The 19658-nt window shown below is 42.7% G+C and overlaps 1 protein-coding gene across 11 annotated transcripts in view; it reads left to right on the top strand.

Annotated features, from left to right (window-relative positions):
• NLGN4X (neuroligin 4 X-linked) overlaps positions 1 to 19658 on the top strand; it is an 886820-nt gene that overhangs the window by 197271 nt on the left and 669891 nt on the right. The gene's annotated exons all lie outside the window — the stretch shown is intronic.

Genomic DNA, 19658 nt, shown 5'->3' with positions numbered 1-19658 from the left:
CATCTGTAGTTATATATTTGCATGCTTATAAATATACAACCTATATTATATAGAGGTTATATTTGTGTATCTACATAGGTTATATCTATATAGCTATATGTCCCTATATCTATCATCTGTCTACCTATCTATAGCTATACCTATCTTTCTATCTCTATCAATCTACCTATCTGTCTAAATATCTGTGTGTCTTTGTCACTATCTCTGTGTATCTCTCTGTTTTCTGTATGCCTGTCTATCGATCTATAAATTTTTCCATGGTTATTGCTGAACTGTTGAATTATTGACGATCTAGGTTTCTGCATTTCCTGTAAAAAGCATATAGTAAGGTTCCTGTAAAACTATAAGCCGTTCGATACTCTGTCATCTCAGTTTGAGGTGATGACTTGATCCCTATGGAGACTTGCCCTTCTCTTTCTCATCTGGAAGGCTCCTTTACTGCATATTTCCTTGGACCCAGTGTGCCCGACACACAGGCCTTCCCCCATCCAGCTACCAGTCCACAACCTGCCTCTTGCCGCCCCCCCCCGAATCTCCCCACCCCACCAGCCCCGGGCTGGCTGTGCCCGCTTAGAAGGAAGGCTCTAATCCTGATAGAGTCAGACTCATTTGGTCTCTCCTGGGAGACATACTTCAGTGTAAGCTTTTTGAAATGGTGTCCTGTTTCCGGATACTGTGCTTGAGTGGAAAAGACAAAGCTAAACAGGTCATGATCTTTTATTACCTTTGGAATCTCAGCGGCCACCATTGTGCTAATTGCCAGGGGCATAGAGCTGAAAAGACACAATTCCTGTCTTAGAGGAGCATGCCTTCTCAGAAGGACCAGCCTCTCCTTGGTGTTTCTTGCAAAGACCCAATAAAGACTTTCCAGTTTGGGGCATCTGCCTCTCGTGAAGCTTGGGGGTCCCAAATCCCAAGCTCTGGGGCTACTCTCCACATCTCCCCGGACTCCCTGGATGGCGTGGTGGAGTTGCAAGTCATCATGCCCTGTTCCTCTAGCGAAAATCATGTCCCTGCTCCATCCCACTGCCTGTGGCAGAGAGAGTTGACCTCCTCATCATTGCTCAAATGTAAACGATAATGATTTCCGAATCCCAAAGAACTGTTTCTAATGTCATCAGCACGAAGTCCTGGCCCACCAGCTTGATAGCATCCTGAGTTCCTCTGCCCAGCCCTGCAGCGGTGGGCAGGGCACAGTTATTTTATGAGTCTGGAGGGCAGCTTACAGACGAGCCAGAGGGGCAGAGTGCTGACTCAGGGCTGCACACGCTGTAGGTTAATAGTCTGGGGCTGTGACAGCGGGTGGTCAGATGGGAAAGCAGAATATGCCATGTGTTTGAGTCAACCAGACCCCATGAGCAGGGCACACACTGGAGGGGTATTTCCTGGCCTTGGGAGAACATCAAGGGATTGGGGGAGGGAAGAGCAGACTGGACAGACAAATATTTTTGTGCAATCCCAAACAGACGCAGCATTTAATGCATAGAGAAACCTTGAGTCTCTTCCTCAGCCCTGCAAGTGATATTTCCATCCAGCAGAAGCATTAAAAAAACAAGACAATCTCTTCTTTTCATCTGTGCAACCCCACACATGGCATACTTTTTCTTTCTTAACTGGACTTGGCATGTAAATGGCAAGCTTTATGCTTGCTTCCAAGGGCTTTAGAGCAATACGGCCTTGGGTGTGTAAGCAACGCACAGCGACGACCCCCAGCGATGGGGAAAAGGTTGGACACACACCTTGCCTCTTATTGGCTTCAGAGGAAATGGGATAACTAAAATAATTGTAAGGCAAACAAAGAAACAGGACCTTTTGTGCACAGTCATGAGCTCCTGGTCTCTGATGGGACAATGGGGCGATGGGATGATGAGGCCATGGGGCAATGGGGTCATGGGGCCATGGAGAGATGGGGCCATGGGGCGATGGTGTCATGGGGCCATGGGTTGATGGGGCCATGGAGATATGGGGCGATGGGTTGATGGGGCCATGGAGAGATGGGGCGATGGGTTGATGGGGCCATGGAGAGATAGGTGGATGGGTTGATGGGGCCATGGAGAGATGGGTTGATGGGGCCATGGGGCCATGGAGAGATGGGTTCATGGGGCCCTGGGGCCATGGAGAGATAGGTTGATGGGTTGATGGGGCCATGGAGAGATGGGTTCATGGGGCCATGGGGCCATGGAGAGATGGGTTCATGGGGCCATGGGGCCATGGAGAGATGGGTTGATGGGTTGATGGGGCCATGGAGAGATGGGGCGATGGGTTCATGGGGCCATGGGACCATGGAGAGATGGGTTGATGGGTTGATGGGGCCATGGAGAGATGGGGCGATGGGTTCATGGGGCCATGGGGCCTTGGAGAGATGAGGCGATGGGTTCATGGGGCCATGGAGAGATGGGTTGATGGGTTGATGGGGCCATGGAGAGATGGGTTGATGGGGCCGTGGAGAGATGGGTTGATGGGTTGATGGGGCCATGGAGAGATGGGTCGATGGGGCCGTGGAGAGATGGGTTGATGGGGCCATGGGGCCATGGAGAGATGGGTTGATGGGTCGATGGGGCCATGGAGAGATGGGTTGATGGGTCGATGGGGCCATGGAGAGATGGGTGGATGGGTTGATGGGGCCATGGAGAGATGGGTTGATGGGTCGATGGAGCCGTGGAGAGATGGATTGATGGGTCGATGGGGCCGTGTGGTGAGTAGAAGGGAGATTATTGGGTGCTGCTCCTCCGGCAGCACCGCCTCCTGCTCTGCTTGGAGATGCACAGCTGATGTCCACCCTGAGGAACAGGTCACTTTGCCGCACTTTATGGTGATGACGTCGCCCAGCCTTCGCATTGAACGTTTGATGCCGACAGCTCCTCCTGGGTCTAGACCAAGGGGAACACGGGCCGATCTAGAGTTTGCAAGACCTCAGAGGTGACGGGAAGGCATTCCACGATGAACAGATGAGGCCTGCTTTAAGGACTCACACTTTTTCCCAGGGGCACCAGAGGTCATTAACTGAGCTCTCATTTTACGTCCTTTACCACACACGTGTGAACAGTGGTTTAACATGTGGGTCAAAGCCAACGGCTCTTGTTTCCAGCTTTTATTTGCTTGCAGCTGGAGCTGCGTTCATCTGACTGGGTCCAGTGATACTGACGGTTATGTCATCCTGTGTGCACTAAGCCTGGGATTGCTTAGCCAGATTTTGTATATGGTGTGTGGCCAGGTGTCAGCTTCAGCCTTGGAAAATGTGCCTGAGGTTTGAGGGAAATAAGGGAAATTTTCCAGTGATACGTATCCACGTCCCCGCCGTAATAGTTAAGTGGTCAGCAGCTGGCAGGAATGTGTTGCCCCGTGATCTGAGCCCAGGGTTCCATCATTTTAAGGACTCCAGTCAGTGATAATCCACTCCGCCCAAGCAACCTTTGTTGAATGCTGCCCATGAGTAAGGCGCTGTGCTGTGCCCAGGGAGGGGGTGCTAGTACCTCTGGCTAAGGTCGCTAAGATTTGAAAGGCTGCCAGTAGCTCTCCTACTGGACCAGGGGTGAAAGCATCATGCCACACTTTGGCTAACGCAAGCACAGTGCAGCAGAGGATTCCTTTTGTCTGGGGCATCAAGGAACTTTCCAAAGGAGATGGCTCGTATGCTGGTCTTGATGGATGCGTAGGACTTGGAGAGACAGGGGCATGGAGAGATGGGGCATCTGCAGTAGCAGCTTGTGCTGGAGGGCCTGACGGTGTGTGATATCTCGGGGGTATCCTGACTGGACTGCAGGCGCCCTTGGGGTCTGGGTCACAGCCCAGCACTTTTCTGGGAGGCGAGGTGGGGAGTCGTGTTAGAGGCAGCGCCTGGAAGATGCTGAGTGTTGTGCTGAGTGACTGGGTTTTATTTCATAGCCTCTGCCGAGTCCCTCGGGGGATGTGAGGAGGGAAGTGCCAGCCCCTAATCCTAATCTCTTAAGAGGATGATCCTAGCAGGCTTGGCAGAAAGCTTTGGAGGATGCGCTCCTTTTCAGATCTCCAGATGCCCTGAGCTGTGCTCATCTTATAGGGCTTTGGGAGAATGCACTCCACGTCCAGGGCCATGTCTGCAAGAGTTTTCCATATGGATACCTGTGCAGAGCATGGAGGAGAGGATTGGCTGCATTTGGAGCCCTCTTTGTCTCTGGATCTCTGCTGCCTTTTGAACTGCAGTAATTGGCCCTGATCCCTCACTCCTGAGCAGTTTACGGGTGGGGCAGGAAGTCAGCATCGTCAGGTGATACCTTTAGAGAGGTTAGGCGCTCCCTGGGTCCCTGGCCCCCGCCTGCTCCTTGGTTCTGCCCTTTATCCTCCGAGGCTCCTATGGGGACCCTGGTCACAGAGGCGATGGCTGTGAACTGACCGTGATCAGAATAATGACAGTTAAAGAACTGATAACGTGTTTATTTGCAAAGATCATTTGATGAAAGGATAAACATTCTGAGAAGGACTTATCCTTACTGCCATGGGTTAAATTGTCTAGTTAATATGAACACTGGTACGACACAGGTTGCTATCAGAATGCACCTCATTTATGTGTGCAATACGTCTTCCCAGCGTCCCGAGGACTCCCCCAGATGTGATCCTGTTCGTCTCCTCAGCACTTTTAGGAGCTGCGTGACAGCCTTGGGGCCATGGTTTACAGATGACGGAAGCAAGATGGAGACAGGGAGGGTCCTACCTCAAGCGGCAGAGTCTATTTCTACCCTGGCAGAGAGTCAAGTCTTATTTTAGGAAATTCTCTCCACACAGTCGATCTCACACTGCTTGGGGCACAGTGGCTCCCGGAAGGCGACTGTAGGCAGCTGGCATTTCAGAGGAATTCTTTCCGGAGGCTGACAAAAAAAAAAAAAAAAAAGATGATTCAATTCAGGAATGTGGAAACAGATAGGCCATTCTTTGCTCAAGGCATCTTTCCATGGTTGGCAATTGTTTGAGCTGCAAAACTATTTGAGGAATTCAACTTGTTTTTGTTTGGGGGGCGGGGGAGCGGTATTTTCTGGGTCATCCAGCCATGACTGCTGGAAATCCCGTGGGAGTTTCTTGCTTTAGGGTAGACACACACGGCCAAAAATGAACAGGGAAATGGTGAAGTTGGACTCAAATGTAGAAGATGATATAGATTATGAAAATGGTGGTAGGTGTTTCTCCAGAGTCACTACAAGGTTATAAAAGTACCAACTCTGCAGGCTGACATCAGTAACCATGGTTCTTGTTACTCTGTTGCAGTCCATCCTGTGGTTGACAAAGACTCCGCCCATCATGGTTCTAGAGCATGCATGGCATGGAACCTGCTAGAACCATTTCTTCCACCTCATTTTCCCTTTCTTATTGGATTCCAACCCTCCTTGAAGAATCCATTGTACACTTCTCCTGATGTTTATTTAGGTTATCTTCTTAAAATTATGGTAAAATATACATAACATAATTGTTACCATTTTAATCTTTTTTTAAGTGTATAGATCAGTGTCATTTTTTAAATTTAGTTCTTATTTTATATTGGGGTATAGTTGACTTACGCTGTTGTGTTAGTTTCAGGTGTACAGCAAAGTGGTTCAGTTATACATATATATGTATTGATATGTATACATATGCACACATATGTAATGTGTACATGCTAATAGATCAGTGGTATTAAGTACATTCACATTGCTTTGCAACCATCACCATTATCCATGTCTGGAACTTCTTTCATCTTCCCAATCTGAAACTCCATACTTATTTTTTTAAATTTATTTTATTGAAGTATACTTGATTTACAACGTTGTGTTAATTTCTGTGGTACAGTAAAGTGATTCAGTTATACACATATATACCTTCTTTTTCATATTCTCTTCCATGATGGTTTATCACGGGAGGTTGAATATAGCACCCTGTGCTCTGCAGTAGGACCTTGTTGTTTATCCATCCTATATATAATAGTTTGCATCTGCTAACCCCAGACTCCCAGTCCTTCCCTCTCCCATCGCCCTCCCCCTTGGCAACCACAGTCTGTTCTCTATGTCTGTGGAAACTCTAAACTTATTAAACGATGACTCCTCATTCCTCCTTCTTCCTAACCCCTCCCCACCCCCAGTCCCTGGAAACCACTAAACTACTTTCTGTCGATATGGATTTGACTGTTTTAGGTACCACGTATAAATAGACTCATGCGATGTTTTTCCTTTGGTGTCTGTCTTACTTCACTTAGCACAATGTTGAAGGGTAGCAGAATATGCCACCCCCAAAAATATGCCAGCTCAGTTACTTTGAGCTGAAGGCAGTTGAGAAGAAGCAGGTAGAAGAAAAGCTCCCTGTACTCCCTGATTTGCCTAAAAGCAGTACGTAAATTTGCAAAGATATTCCTCCTCCCCTCTCTACCAGGAAAGACAAAAGTTAATCACCAGAGATAATTTTAGACCCTATCAGCCAGGAGGTGGCACCAAAGGAATCCATATAAACTTTTCTAACTGGACTTTATATACCATTAGTTAACTTTCTGATAGTTTGTCCTTGGAAACCTAACACTGCTTTCCTTTGTGCTGTTCTTTCTCGATAAATTTTTATTCTTTGTTGAAGATGCTCTATAAGCCAGAGTTCTAAGCCACCTCTTGGAGTTATTCATTTTCCCTGGGTCTCTCCCATGTATACATGAGGCATACATGTTAATAAACTTGTTTGTCTCTTGTTCATCTGTCTTTTATTACAGGGTTCTCAGCCAAGAACTCAGAGGGATAGAGGGAAAATTATTTTCCCTTCCCTACAGTGTCCTCAATATTCATCCAAGCTGTGGCATGGGTCAGAATTTCATTCCTTTTTAAGGCAGAATAATATCCCATTGCATGGATAAGCCACATCTTGTTGATTACTTAAGTAATCTTGAACCATTTTATGGTTTTAAACTTTCGATGGCAATATTTTGTTCCTCCAACAAAGCAATGGGATGACAAAGGCACACATCCTATCTTACCTATGTGTATGAAGATAGAGTTAGCCTGGGAATAGTATGTAATTAGTGATTTCTACTTTCATTTGTTTCTCTTGCCAGGGCAGAAGTTTATTTAACAGAATTTAAGGGAATTACAAAAATAGCCAAAGCCCATCCATTTTTACCTTCAGAATATTATAACTCACTTGTTGCAATGTTTCTGGTTTGAAAGATCCTCACACATGTGCTACTGTAGGCACAAGGCAGCTTAGAGTAAACCTCTCTCTACATGGTCGAATCATTTCCCCTTTGAAAGGTCCAGGGAGAGTTTCTGCGGATACCCATGTGGTATTTGTCAATAATTTTCCAATAGTTCAGTACACATTGCTCCATGAAGTATCCTTCAGAAAAATGAAGCAGGAAATGAAATTATCGGATGGCTGGTTAAGTAAGAGAGCTTTCTCTTCATGATTAGGAATAAGAACACTGAAGTTTATCCTTGCTGAGTGAACAAGCAGACACAGCCCATGTTGTGATTTTTGGGGGAGAACATCTAGGTTACTGAGAGGGGGAAAATAAACTGGAGAACAAACACACCATACAGTAGCACCACTGGTAACATTCAAAAATGGTGTGAGTGATCCAGGTTATAGTTTTAAAAGCTCCCAGGTGACTCTGATGTGCTCTAGTTTGAGAATCTCTGGCTAAACAAAGGCTATAAACACAGTTGTTCTGAACTCTAGTCATAGAAAAGGTAAAAAACTATTTAAGTAGTCTCAGTATCCACCAAGAGAAAGATGAATGCTAGCAAAAACAAAGGGAAATCGGTGAATCCAAACAAAATAAAGAATATGTTTGCAAATATGACCGATTGTTAAGCATTCATAGAAACTTCCTCAGTGATGTATAAAGGATCAGTTTTATAACATATTTCTTAAGGTGAAAAAAAACAATGGGAACAATAGTTTTTACTTCTTGACCTAAATCAGTTAATTATGGAATTTGCTTCATGTTGGCATGCTTGCTCCAGAAGTGTTCTCAAATTAAATAAGTGGTAATAATTAATGTTTATCGATTAAAAATGGCATACCTCGTCCCTCTAATCTGTAATAGCAACTATATGGAACTTGGAAAATCTGTAGATTTGAAGGCATCATGATCGGAGCTAAGCAACGACAGTGAGTCCTCAACTTGTGTACTGAAGGTTCTTGATATGTGGTTGACTTTAAAGGATAACTAAGAGATTGGCAAGGCAAAAAAATAAATACACAGTGCAAGAGAGAATTATGTAACCGTAGCTTATTTCCAGCATGATGGAGAGGCATAGAAGGGATGATTCTCTAAAGAAGCAGACAAAATGGAAAATCATTGGGATCCATTAATTTGGCATCACATTTATCTGGTTAATTATGTTTTGTTTGTCCAATAAAAATTAATTGTATTCTTTGAATACATTTTAAGTATTTTTTGGATACTACCTAAGAATTTTGGGAAGCTATTTCACATGTTAAATATGCTTCTGTGAAAAAAAATCAAATACTACAGGTTCATTTAAAGCCCCCAGATTTAATTAACAGATTATTCTGCAAACGATCTGTTACTGTGAAGATAAGAGCAAATGCAAAAGCATACAGCTGTATATGTATACATACATAAAAATATCTTTCTATACATGTTACATGTATTAAAAAGATGGGATTATCCTGTGGTTATAGCTTATTTCATTAAGAATTCAGCATAGATATTTATACATATTGATACTTTTAGCTCCTGTTGTTTCTGAGTCCATCTTGAGATGAAAGGAAATATAAAGGCACCAATGAAATCTCACTGAAAAAAGATACTTAGAAAACTACCTTGGATAATTTTATTGGACTATAAAAATTAACTAATTAACTCTGTTGGACATAAAATAACATGCATTGATACATTTTCAGCTAAATTAAGGAGAAAAATATTTTGCCTCTTTGGGAAGATGTTTAAATTGCAAAGGAGCAACTTTTCTAATGAACCATTTGCAGTTCCAACAAATGAGCTTGGGATGAATAACATAGTAAGATCTTAGCAGCAACTGTGCATTGTGCATCTTACTACCGTAAAGTTCCAGTCGTATAGTAGATGCTCAGTAAAGGTTAACTCAGCAAGTGAAGATACTTTAATAATAAATATGCACAGGGAGGCTACAAGCTGCAAAGAACGGACACACCTACTCAACCTGGTTCAGACAGCCAGGACCCCTGTCTCGTCCGACACAAGTCCAGGGAAGAGCAGGCCTCAGAAAAGTTTGCTTCCACAGCTCGACTGTGTCATCAGAGTTCAGGCCCTTCCATTACTTCTTTTGTTTAATTTTTTATTTAATTAATTTATTTTTTTTTGGCCATGCCAAGTGGCACGCGGGATCTTAGTTCCCCAGCCCGGGCTCGAACCTGTGCCTTCTGCTGTGGAAACATGGAGTCTTAACCACTGGACCGCCAGGGAAGTCCCTCCATTACTTCCTTTAGAGCATCAGCTTCATCATGGCCGTAGGCAGTTGCCAATAGCAACCAGAGTTTCCTCATCTACATCCTGATGAAGAAAGAGTGACTGGCCTCTGTTTCCCAGGAACCCTATCCAGCAAATCTCTTTCTGTGACTCATTGGCCCAATATGGACCCATCATCCTTGGAGCAAGGGATATGAAATGACCAGAATTGGTGCTCTGTGATGGCATGATAGCCTGGGACGGAATAGGGGTGCAAGTACATGCCCCCAGGCTGACTCGGTTCTCTCTTTGTTGTAGAAGAACATAACATACAGTAACTGAATCTTGTTACATTCATAATGTCTCAGTTTGGGGCAGTGGTAATGCAACATATTGGGTGTAGAGAAGTTTGAGATACAAAGAATGTAGAGACATTTTCCAAAAGTGATTGTTGGTTCAGGGTGGCCCTGAAAGAGAACTAGTGCCAGATACTTTTAATGGCTGGTCCAGAGATTCATCCTTGTTGAGGTTCGTTACAGACAAGCTTAGTGCCTGGTCTTGTGCTTGAAATGTGGAGTCTTGGAGATGCCAAGTTGATTGAACAGAGACTCTTCTTAAAGATGACCGGCATTGGCCTCTAAACCATGCAGGAAGCAGAATTTGGGGTTGAAGGCCTGAAAGGGAGCCTTCATTTATAACACTTAACAGGAATTCATAGTTTCTTCTCAATAGTTAACATTTCTAGCTGAGTATTAAAAACAATCGAAAAATGCCTTCACTTCCCAGTGCTTTGTCGTTGTATTCACTACTCAAAACTTTTTGCCTAAGAAAAAAAGTTTTCATAAGTGAAGATTTTTATTCGGGATTAATAATGTAAATACCATTAAAAATAGTACTAAATTTTGTATGGTAGGTAATAATGGATATAGATTATCTTATTTAGTCCTTAAAATAACCCTTTGCAGAAAACAGAACTTGGACTCTTTCTATTTATCACTCCTCTGTCTATATCTGTCTGCCTCTCTAGTATCATCCATCCATCCATCCATCCATCCATCCATCCATCCATCCATCCATCCATCCGTGTTTCTCTCGCTCTCTTTCTCTCTCTCTCCCCCGACCCCCAACTGTGTGGGAGGGAAAAAAACTTTTTCCTCTGCTCTCTTCCAGTCTGTTTATTGAGGCTTGTGAATTAAACTGACAAAAGACAGATGAACAGGAGAAAGACATATTTCTTTATCGATGTTAATGTTTTCATGTGCATGGGGGTGCCGACTTAAATGCAAACGTGAGAGTTATGAGTTAAGTTTTATTTGGGGCAAAATGAGAACTATAGCCCAGGAGACAGCATCTCAGCTAGCTCTGAGCAACTGCTCCAAAGAGGTGGGGGTGAAGGTCAGTATATATGTGATTTTGATGAAGGGGGAGTACATTCAATCAAGCACATATTTTTCTTTAATTAATTAATTTATTTATTTTTGGCTGTGCTGGGTCTTCGTTGCTGCGCACGGGCTTTCTCTAGTTGCGGCGAGCAGGGGCTACTCTTCGTTGCGGTGCGCGGGCTTCTCACTGCGGTGGCTTCTCTTGCTGTGGAGCATGGGCTCTAGGCGTGCGGGCTTCAGTAGTTGCAGCACGTGGGCTCAGTAGTTGTGGCTCACGGGCTCTAGAGCACAGGCTCAGTAGTTGTGGTGCACGGGCTTAGTTGCTCCGCGGCATGTGGGGTCTTCCTGGACCACGGCTTGAACCCGTGTCCCCTGCCTTGGCAGGCGGATTCTTAACCACTGTGCCACCAGGGAAGTCCCCAAGCACATATTTTTTTGGAGAATGTTTCTGCTAGTCACAAGGAGCAGATGTCACCATGAAGGATTTTAGTGCTTTTCTAGACACGAGGAGATGCAGGCATCGGGCTCATAAAATCCGCTCCTGAAAATATCTAACTATCTGAGGACGTGTTCTGCCAGTTTTTCCCAGAGCACAGAGCACCTCATTCCTGGTCTCCACCCTGAACTCCTTTCAGGGGGTGTTGAAGGTCAGCAGCTGCAGTGGCTCAAGATTTAATCCTTGTAGAGGTAGATGGCAAGTGCCAATTTGTAGCTTCACAGAAAGAAAGAAAAACCCAAAGAGGCGATTACACAGGTGGTGGGTGGGCTTCGTGTACCATTTTAGTGGAAGGTGATAGATTACGGAGAAGTGAGCAGACAAAGGGAAAGGTGGTTGGGCTCCTGGGGGTGGTGAAGTGTGGGAAGAGGACTAGGAGTGGTAGTTGTTGGTAGTTCTGTTGCTAGTTAAGGTAGTTAAGGGCTCTTTAGCAAGGCTTGTTATGCAAATAAGAGTCAGTCACCTCTTCGGTATGGGAGAGGACTGCACCTTTACAGATGGAAATTTATGTCCCCTTCTCAAAGGGAAATGTATGCCCTTCTTTTAGGCAGAAAGGGGAAGGGCAGAGAGTTCTTCCTGCACCTGCTACTTCTCAGTTGCTTTCATCTTAAAATAATTCTTATGCCAAAGTGGCATATTTGGGGGTGCATATTCTGATCTGTCTTTGTATCTATCAATCCATCCATCCATCCATCCATCCATCTATCATGTCTACCTACCTAGCTATCTATCATATCTATCTATCCGTCCATCTATCCATCTATCTATCAGTTCCAAAGCTTGGGCTCCCCACAATGTACTTACATGCTTATATATGTAAAATGATTATGGGAATGCTTGGGCCCTGACTCTCAATGGATGACTTATTTCTATCACGAGTGTCTGCAAAGCCTAAGACCTTACCCAATAGTGATTAGGTAAAAGAACCTGAAAAATAACTTTCGTTTCCTGACTTCCAGTACAATGTGTTTCCACTACACCAGTTTTCCCTGCTATTTTGAATTTTTTCAGTTAAGAAAGATTTGCTTCCTCAGGCTTCAGTGCCATTAAAGCATCAGTATCAACTTCTCATCTTTAATTTGTTCCTAGGCCAGAATCTCCCCTCTCCCAAAGAGAGAGGGACACAGAGATACTGAGAGAGACTGCACGGCATGTTATATATATTCTACCACTTTGTGGACCAAAGAAATCTCAGAATCGCTCAGCCATGCCGTTTAGAAATAGCACATAGCTCAAAGAAGAGCCGTGAGTGCCAGTATGTTTAAAACTCCTGATTCTTGGAAACCCACTTTCGCCAGCTTTGCCTCCACTCCATTTCTCTGGTTCCCACTGAGCTCCCTTTGCTAGATTATGTAAGTCACAAGGGCACAGGGGCTCATTATTCCAGCTTTTTCTCCTTAGCTTCCCTTTTCTTGACCCATTCCTCCCTCCTGAAGTTGAAAATATCTATGCCTCTTTGACGCAGAAGAAAGGAGTGCTAGGTAGTCCTCAGAAGGGGACCATGCTTATGCAATAAGGGGAATTTTCTGCTTCTTTCTCTGTCCGTCCAGCAGTGAAGTCCTGGGTAACACAAGCGAAATAACAAGTTCATACTTTACAGCCGTAGCACATAACTGCTCTCTCAGTGACAGGGGATTCCGATGCTGCTTTTGTGGTATGCATGAGTTGCTGGTGTCCCGAAACAAATATAATAATCGCTCTTTGCTGGAAAAACTTATTTTTTTTCCTGAGGGGAATTTCTAGCTAAACCCCTATTTTTGGTTTTGAGTTAACAAGTAAGTCTGCTTCCTCAGGGTCCATCACACTTATTTCTGTAGATGGAGGGAAATTGTGACTAGGCTTATGGGGACAGAAAACCATCTAAGGACAAATCCCAAAATTAACGCTAAGAGTACAGGAGACACTAACCTATGGTATGATGTCTCTCCATCTACTTAACTATTCTTTAGGTGTTTGTTTGGTTTTTTTTTTTTTGGAAATAAGAAGAAGAAATAATGTTTGTCTTATTGATTTCACAAAGACATTTTGAGCTTGAAACCAGCATTGACTATGAAAGCATTTTGCCGTAATTCACAACCACATTCACTGATGTTATTAACACTTGATGCTGGATCACTGGAAAGTCCCCGGGCATCTTCCCGTTTTGGATGTCAGTCTACTGGCATTTCCCTCCAGACACCGCTGTTGAGGGCCCTGTAGGACAGTCTTCCACAGAAAGTATGGTCCAAAGGTCAAGGATACTGGCGTCAAGGAGAGAGATCATCAGAGATGCTCTCAGGCTCTGCCCAAGACCTACTGAATCCAAATGTGCCTTGTGGTAAAACCTCCAGGAGACTCAAGGAACAGGAAAGTTTGAGAAGCATGGAACGTAATGTGTCCACCTATTGAATTCCTCAAATTCCTGCACACGGTGATGAACTTGAGAATATCTCCCCCCCACAAATGTGTGGACCCCAGGTGTTCAGAGGAGCCAACAAGTGTTTAACCCTTCCTCATCTTCCCTAGTCACCCCGCCTGTTTTGGGGGACAGATCTCAAATGGTATGCACCCATCTCACCTTGCCTGGGTCCCCAGTGTTTCTGTGGGGATTTTCCAGATTGTTCATTCCCTTATGGATATCAGAGCCAGGCATGTAGTTTTAAAAGGACCCTGAAGAAATGCAAGGGCGTCTGTAGCTATCTATGTGCATCGTTCACCTCTGCAAACCATCGCGGTTACGTAACTAGAGATTTTCTAAACATGGTACATCTGTGTCTCTGCTAGTTGTTCCTTTGGGTGAACACGTACTAAATCAGTCCATGAAGAGTAGAGCTGAGGTCTGATCCAGAATGGAGACAGAATTTGATGTAAGGAGAGAGTGGGATAAACTCATTCAATGGGCAATGGCATGCTAACATCGTGGCCTTTGACCGTGTCAGAGGCGTGGGGTGTAGGAGAACCAAGCGTGGGGTGTAGGATCGGGGGTCAAAAGAAATAGGCCTGGGGTCCAGCCCTGACACGCTGTACCTGCCTGACAAGGTCCAGGTGCCCTGATCTCTGCAGCTCACCTTTCGTCAGCAGTAAAATCAAGGTTAGCTCAGTGACCTTGTAAATAAAATAATGAATGTGAAAAAACTTTTACATATTCATATGAAGAGAACTTTGTTTATACCTTAAAATACAGACCAGGAAACCTGCCCAGGGGATGGGAAAGCATATAGGCTCTGTGGACTTGCCAGAGTGAATAAGTTGCTCATCTTGGTGAAAGAAAATTAAAAGCTAAGACTGTATAATAAGTGTAAATGTAATAAATTCAGCTGAGCAGCTGGCTTTGTTCTTGGCATCCCAGGGTCAAGTAACCAAGGCGATGATTTGCATGCTAAATTGAGCCTCTGGCTCAGTTTCTCATAATACTGATCCAAACTGGCAACACTTTGATGGAGTGAGCTGGTGGAATTCTGGAGGGTAGGTCTGCAAGCAAAGTGCAAATTGTCAAGTATGTTTAAAAGCACCAAGAGAAAAAAAATAGCACTTTCCTTGAAGGCCTTTGGACTTGTAATGCACAAAAATGTCTGCCATTAAAAGCTTACCATGGTTTAGATGAAAACGTAGTTATTTTCAGTATTTATGTGTTTAAAGCAAAAGTTTAATATTTCCTTTTCAAAACTCAGTGCTTTTGTCCTGGGAAAATATAGCCTAATTATACATTACTTAGACATTGTGAATTTGATTACGTGTGGTTTTCTCCACGTCAGCCTATTTGAATTTTCAAAATCTTTGTTTTCACCACTTCTGGGCCATCACTCTAATAATGCTTTACCTGCAAAGAATCCATTCGCAGTAATTTGTCGCTGCACCTAAGTACCTCTACTACCTTGAAAACTAAAAAGAGAATTTATACTTTCCATACATAGACAAACACAAACTCCTCCAATAGTAGATAAAAGAGAAACTGCATTAAATCATGGAAGCACTTTGCACGATGTTCTTAATTGAACCAGCAGAGAAACAGGATGTATCTCCAGCCTCCACTGTCGCCTGGCATTCCCTTTATTCTTTTTTTAAAATTTTTATTTTATATTGGAGTATAGTTGATTTACAGTGCTGTGTTAGTTTCAGGTGTACAGTAAAGTGATTCCGCTATACATACGTATACATATATCCATTCCTTTTCAGTTTCTTTTCCCATATAGGTTATTACAGAGTACTGAGTAGAGTTCCCTGTGCTATACATACAGTAGGTCCTTTTTTTAAATTGAAGTAGGTGATCATACTAAGTGAAGTAAGTCAGAAAGACAAAGACAAATACCACATGGTATGACTTATATGTGGAATCTAAAATATGGCCATTCTCTTCATTCTAAGTGTTAACACTGTAAGTCACACGTACCTCCTTCCGCATCTCCTCAAAGCAGTTTCCTGTTCTTTCACTGACAAACATGACAGGCTGGAATGGCGTGAACAGTACAAGATGCCAGGATTCCTGGGAAAAAATCCTATGCCTTTTGATCTGTCAAGTCCAGAAAGAAATTGAGCTCCAACTATGGGGGCTAAGTAAGCTCTCTCCGCAAAGGCAGCAAAAGTGTTGTACAAATTGAAATGTTCATGGTAAATGGACACATGGATCCTACTGGAAAAGTGATTACGTTTCAGTTCACATCTTTGCTTTTCTTCCAGCTGATGATCTTCACTTTAAAGATTCCAAATATTTACATAAAAGAATTTCTCCTTTTATTTCAAATCAAAGTGACAGAATTGGGGGGTGAAGACACTTTGGTGCAAGTTTTCGTGTGTTGGTTGCACACTGGAAGTGCGTAACTTGGAGGAACACCTTCTGGGGGCACCGTGACTGTTCATTTACTACGTGCTTACAGAGCTCAGCCCCTGGGAAATGCTGGGAGCTGTGAAATATGCGGGAAGAGACAGGCCTGCCTGCTGCCATGAGGTCAGCTCTCAGGGTTACTGAGACGGGGTACACACGCACACACGCACACACGCACACACGCACAGACGCTGAGGCATCATAAAGGGTAAAATACAATGCTTGGTGATTTATTGAGTATCTCTGAATACAGAGCAACTTCCAGGATTGTGGTTTTCATAATCTGTATGAATTCTGATAGGAATGTTTTATGTACCCACACACACATCTGTGTGTGTGTGTGTGTGTGTGTGTGTGGTATTTATAGAAAAATCAGCATGATTAGCACTTGTTTTTAATCCATATGATGCTATAAAAGTGCACCTAAATATGCTGCTTTGTAATATATGCAGATTACAAAACAGTATATGTTAGGTGAACTCTGTGTGTGTGTGTGTGTGTGTGTGTGTGTGTGGTATTTATAGAAAAATCAGCATGATTAGCACTTGTTTTTAATCCATATGATGCTATAAAAGTGCACCTAAATATGCTGCTTTGTAATATATGCAGATTACAAAACAGTATATGTTAGGTGAACTCTGTGTGTGTGTGTGTGTGTGTGTGTGTGTGTGTGTGTGTGTGTGTGTGTGTTCATACATAACAGTTATACTCTGTTATATATAGTTATATATATTACAGAGAGTACGTTTCAGATGCACTTTGATAACATGAGAATTAAACCAACTGCAATATATATATCAATGCATATATAATTTATACAATATATGTAACATGATACGTATCGTAATTGTTTAATCTATATGTTATTAAATATTAAAATATCCTCTTTGTAATATGTATAAACATATATATATAAAAACAGTTCAACTATTATATATGAATAAGAATATAAGAATATATGTTATACTGCGTTATACATATGAAAAATACATAACATTTATAGTACATATACTCTGTTTTATATATATTACAAACTTTGCACTTTTATAACTTACATAGATTAAAACAGTTGTGATATATATTATATGTTATAGGTAGTGTATATTACATATGCACTGATATCTGTATCACAACTGTTTTAATCCACATGTTATAAATAAGTGCGTCTAAAATATACCCTGTCATATATATGTGTATGCATACATATATGCGTATAACTGTTATATGTGAATTTGTCTGTGTGTATACAGACCCCCCGCACACGTACACAAAGTACACCTAACATACTGGCTTGCACGCTATACATGTACTATAAAGCAGCATGTGTTAGGTACAGTTTTACAGCATCCCCACGGATGAAAACAATCGCTAATCATGATCATTTTTCTCTACGTTTATAGCTCTCTTTCAAATGCCTGATTTCTGCCTCTTCCTTTTTGCTAGCTCTGCGGAAACTAACGAACCTCTGAAAAGATTTTGACGTCTAACCTTTGACCCTGTCTCCCATAGTGATTCAAAATAGCATGGCTGATCACCCGCAAAAACAGGCGTCTGATCCCCCTATTCAGCACACAGCTTGTTCTTTGGAGAACCAAATCAGAGATAGTTCAAATAAATATCGCCTGGTGAAGAACAGAGAATCAAAACTGATTGGTATGCAATTGCGTGTCAGGGAATAAAATATATTACAGTAGATTTGCAAAGCACAGCATTCTTTAGACAAGTTATTGCTATGTTTTAAAAAACCATGAGCCTATAATGATACAAAATTTATGAAATTTGGTATTTATTTCTGGTAAATAATCCGCTGCTCTATTTTTTCTTCACCACGCTTAACAGGTGGGAGGCACACCTCATATTTGTAGGGAGCATATGCTGCAGGAAATATTTCTTTTGCTCTGCGCTTGGACAGAGAGGGTTAGTATATAGGGAAGAGGCCATACCGTTCAGGGGCAGACAGATTTGGTATTCAGTTGTCCTTCTGGGTACCCTTAGGCAATCTATATGACCTTTGTAATTCCCTTTGTGTACCTAGAAGATGGAGGTAGTTATGCCCACCTCCCTGGTCGATGTATATATTAGTGAAATTACCTGTATAAGGTTTTATATGTAGTATTATATATGCATTAACCATATATATGCATATACATATATATATGTGTGTGTGTGTGTACGTACATGGGTCTGTGTGTGTGTGTGTGTGTGTGTGTGTGTGTAATATACTATATATAGAGAGAGAGTGTATGGCTAGGTGCCCAACACAAATTAAGTGTTATTTATTTATTTATTTATTTTTTAACATCTTTATTGGAATATAATTGCTTTACAGTGGTGTGTTAGTTGCTGCTGTATAACAAAGTGAATCAGCTGTACGTATACATATATCCCCATATCCCCTCCCTCTTGCGTCTCCCTCCCACCCTCCCTATCCCACCCCTCTAGGTGGTCACAAAGCACCGAGCTGATCTCCCTGTGCTATGCGGCTTCCCACTAGCTATCTATTTTACAGTTGGTAGTGTATCTATGTGCATGCCACTCTCTCACTTCGTCCCAGTAGGTGTTACTTAAATGTAAGTCCTCTGATGTAAGGTACAGTAATCTTTCTCCATCCGTGAAGTTTAGGGATTGTGAAGGCGAATGGTCCCAGGGCCAGAAAAGGTAAGGACATGAGTGACAGACTACGTAAAGACCATGGAGAGCTGTAAGCACTGTTTCATGGGGCCATCTTGACTTGACTGCAAGGTTTGCCATGTAGAAATCAGGGGTCAACACTGCCCTCGATGTAGAAAACACTACAATGTTTTCTGCATTTTTCAAGAATAGTCAGAAGCTCGTGTTTTTCTGCAAATATCCCACTTTTCAAATGTAGGCAGCTGATTTGATTAAAGAAAACAGGTGTGGGACACAGGCACGTGGGAAACTTATACAGAAACATCACGGCTCTGAGCAAGGGTTGACCTACAAGCAACTCATTTTTGATTTCTTAATCTTCCTGCACCATTCAGTTGAGGGTGGAACCCACCACAGAGCTTGTTAGAAATGCAGTTCTCAGGACAGCTCCTGGTCCTAAGGAACGGGAAACTCTGGGGTGGAGCCCAGCATCTTAGTTTTAACTAAGGTCAGGGTCAGTTTTAACTAAGGTCAGTTTTAACCTCTAGGTCAGGGTCTGCAAACGAAGCCCAGAAGTCCAGATCTGAACCACCATCTGCCTTTTTCCAGCCGTAAACTAAGACTGGTCTTTCTGTTTTTAAATGGTTGGGGAAACAAACAAAATCAAAAGAAGAATCATGTTTTTTTTGGTAGTTATAACAAAATTACATTGAAGTACTGAATTATGCCAAGAAACAACAACAAAACTGGTAACGGAAAAACTGTAAATTCTACTATGAAAGACAGTTTTCCATAACAGAAAGTTCTAAGTTCTCTGCTACCTCCCAGAATTTATGATCTACTTGATACACATAAGGCTTATATTTGTATCAGCCATCTCTTTATTTTTTAAAAAAATTGTAAGAAAAAAATAACCTTATGTTTATCTCAAATGTTAATGTCACATGGAAGAATCATATTTTGCAATGCATGGAAACCGTATGAAATTCTGTG

The sequence above is a fragment of the Balaenoptera borealis genome (assembly GCF_965194805.1).
Source record: "Balaenoptera borealis genome assembly, chromosome: X".
Classification (NCBI taxonomy): Eukaryota; Metazoa; Chordata; class Mammalia; order Artiodactyla; family Balaenopteridae; genus Balaenoptera; species Balaenoptera borealis.
The sequence above is the reverse complement of the archived record's forward strand: the minus strand, read 5'-3'. Positions and strand labels throughout refer to the sequence as shown.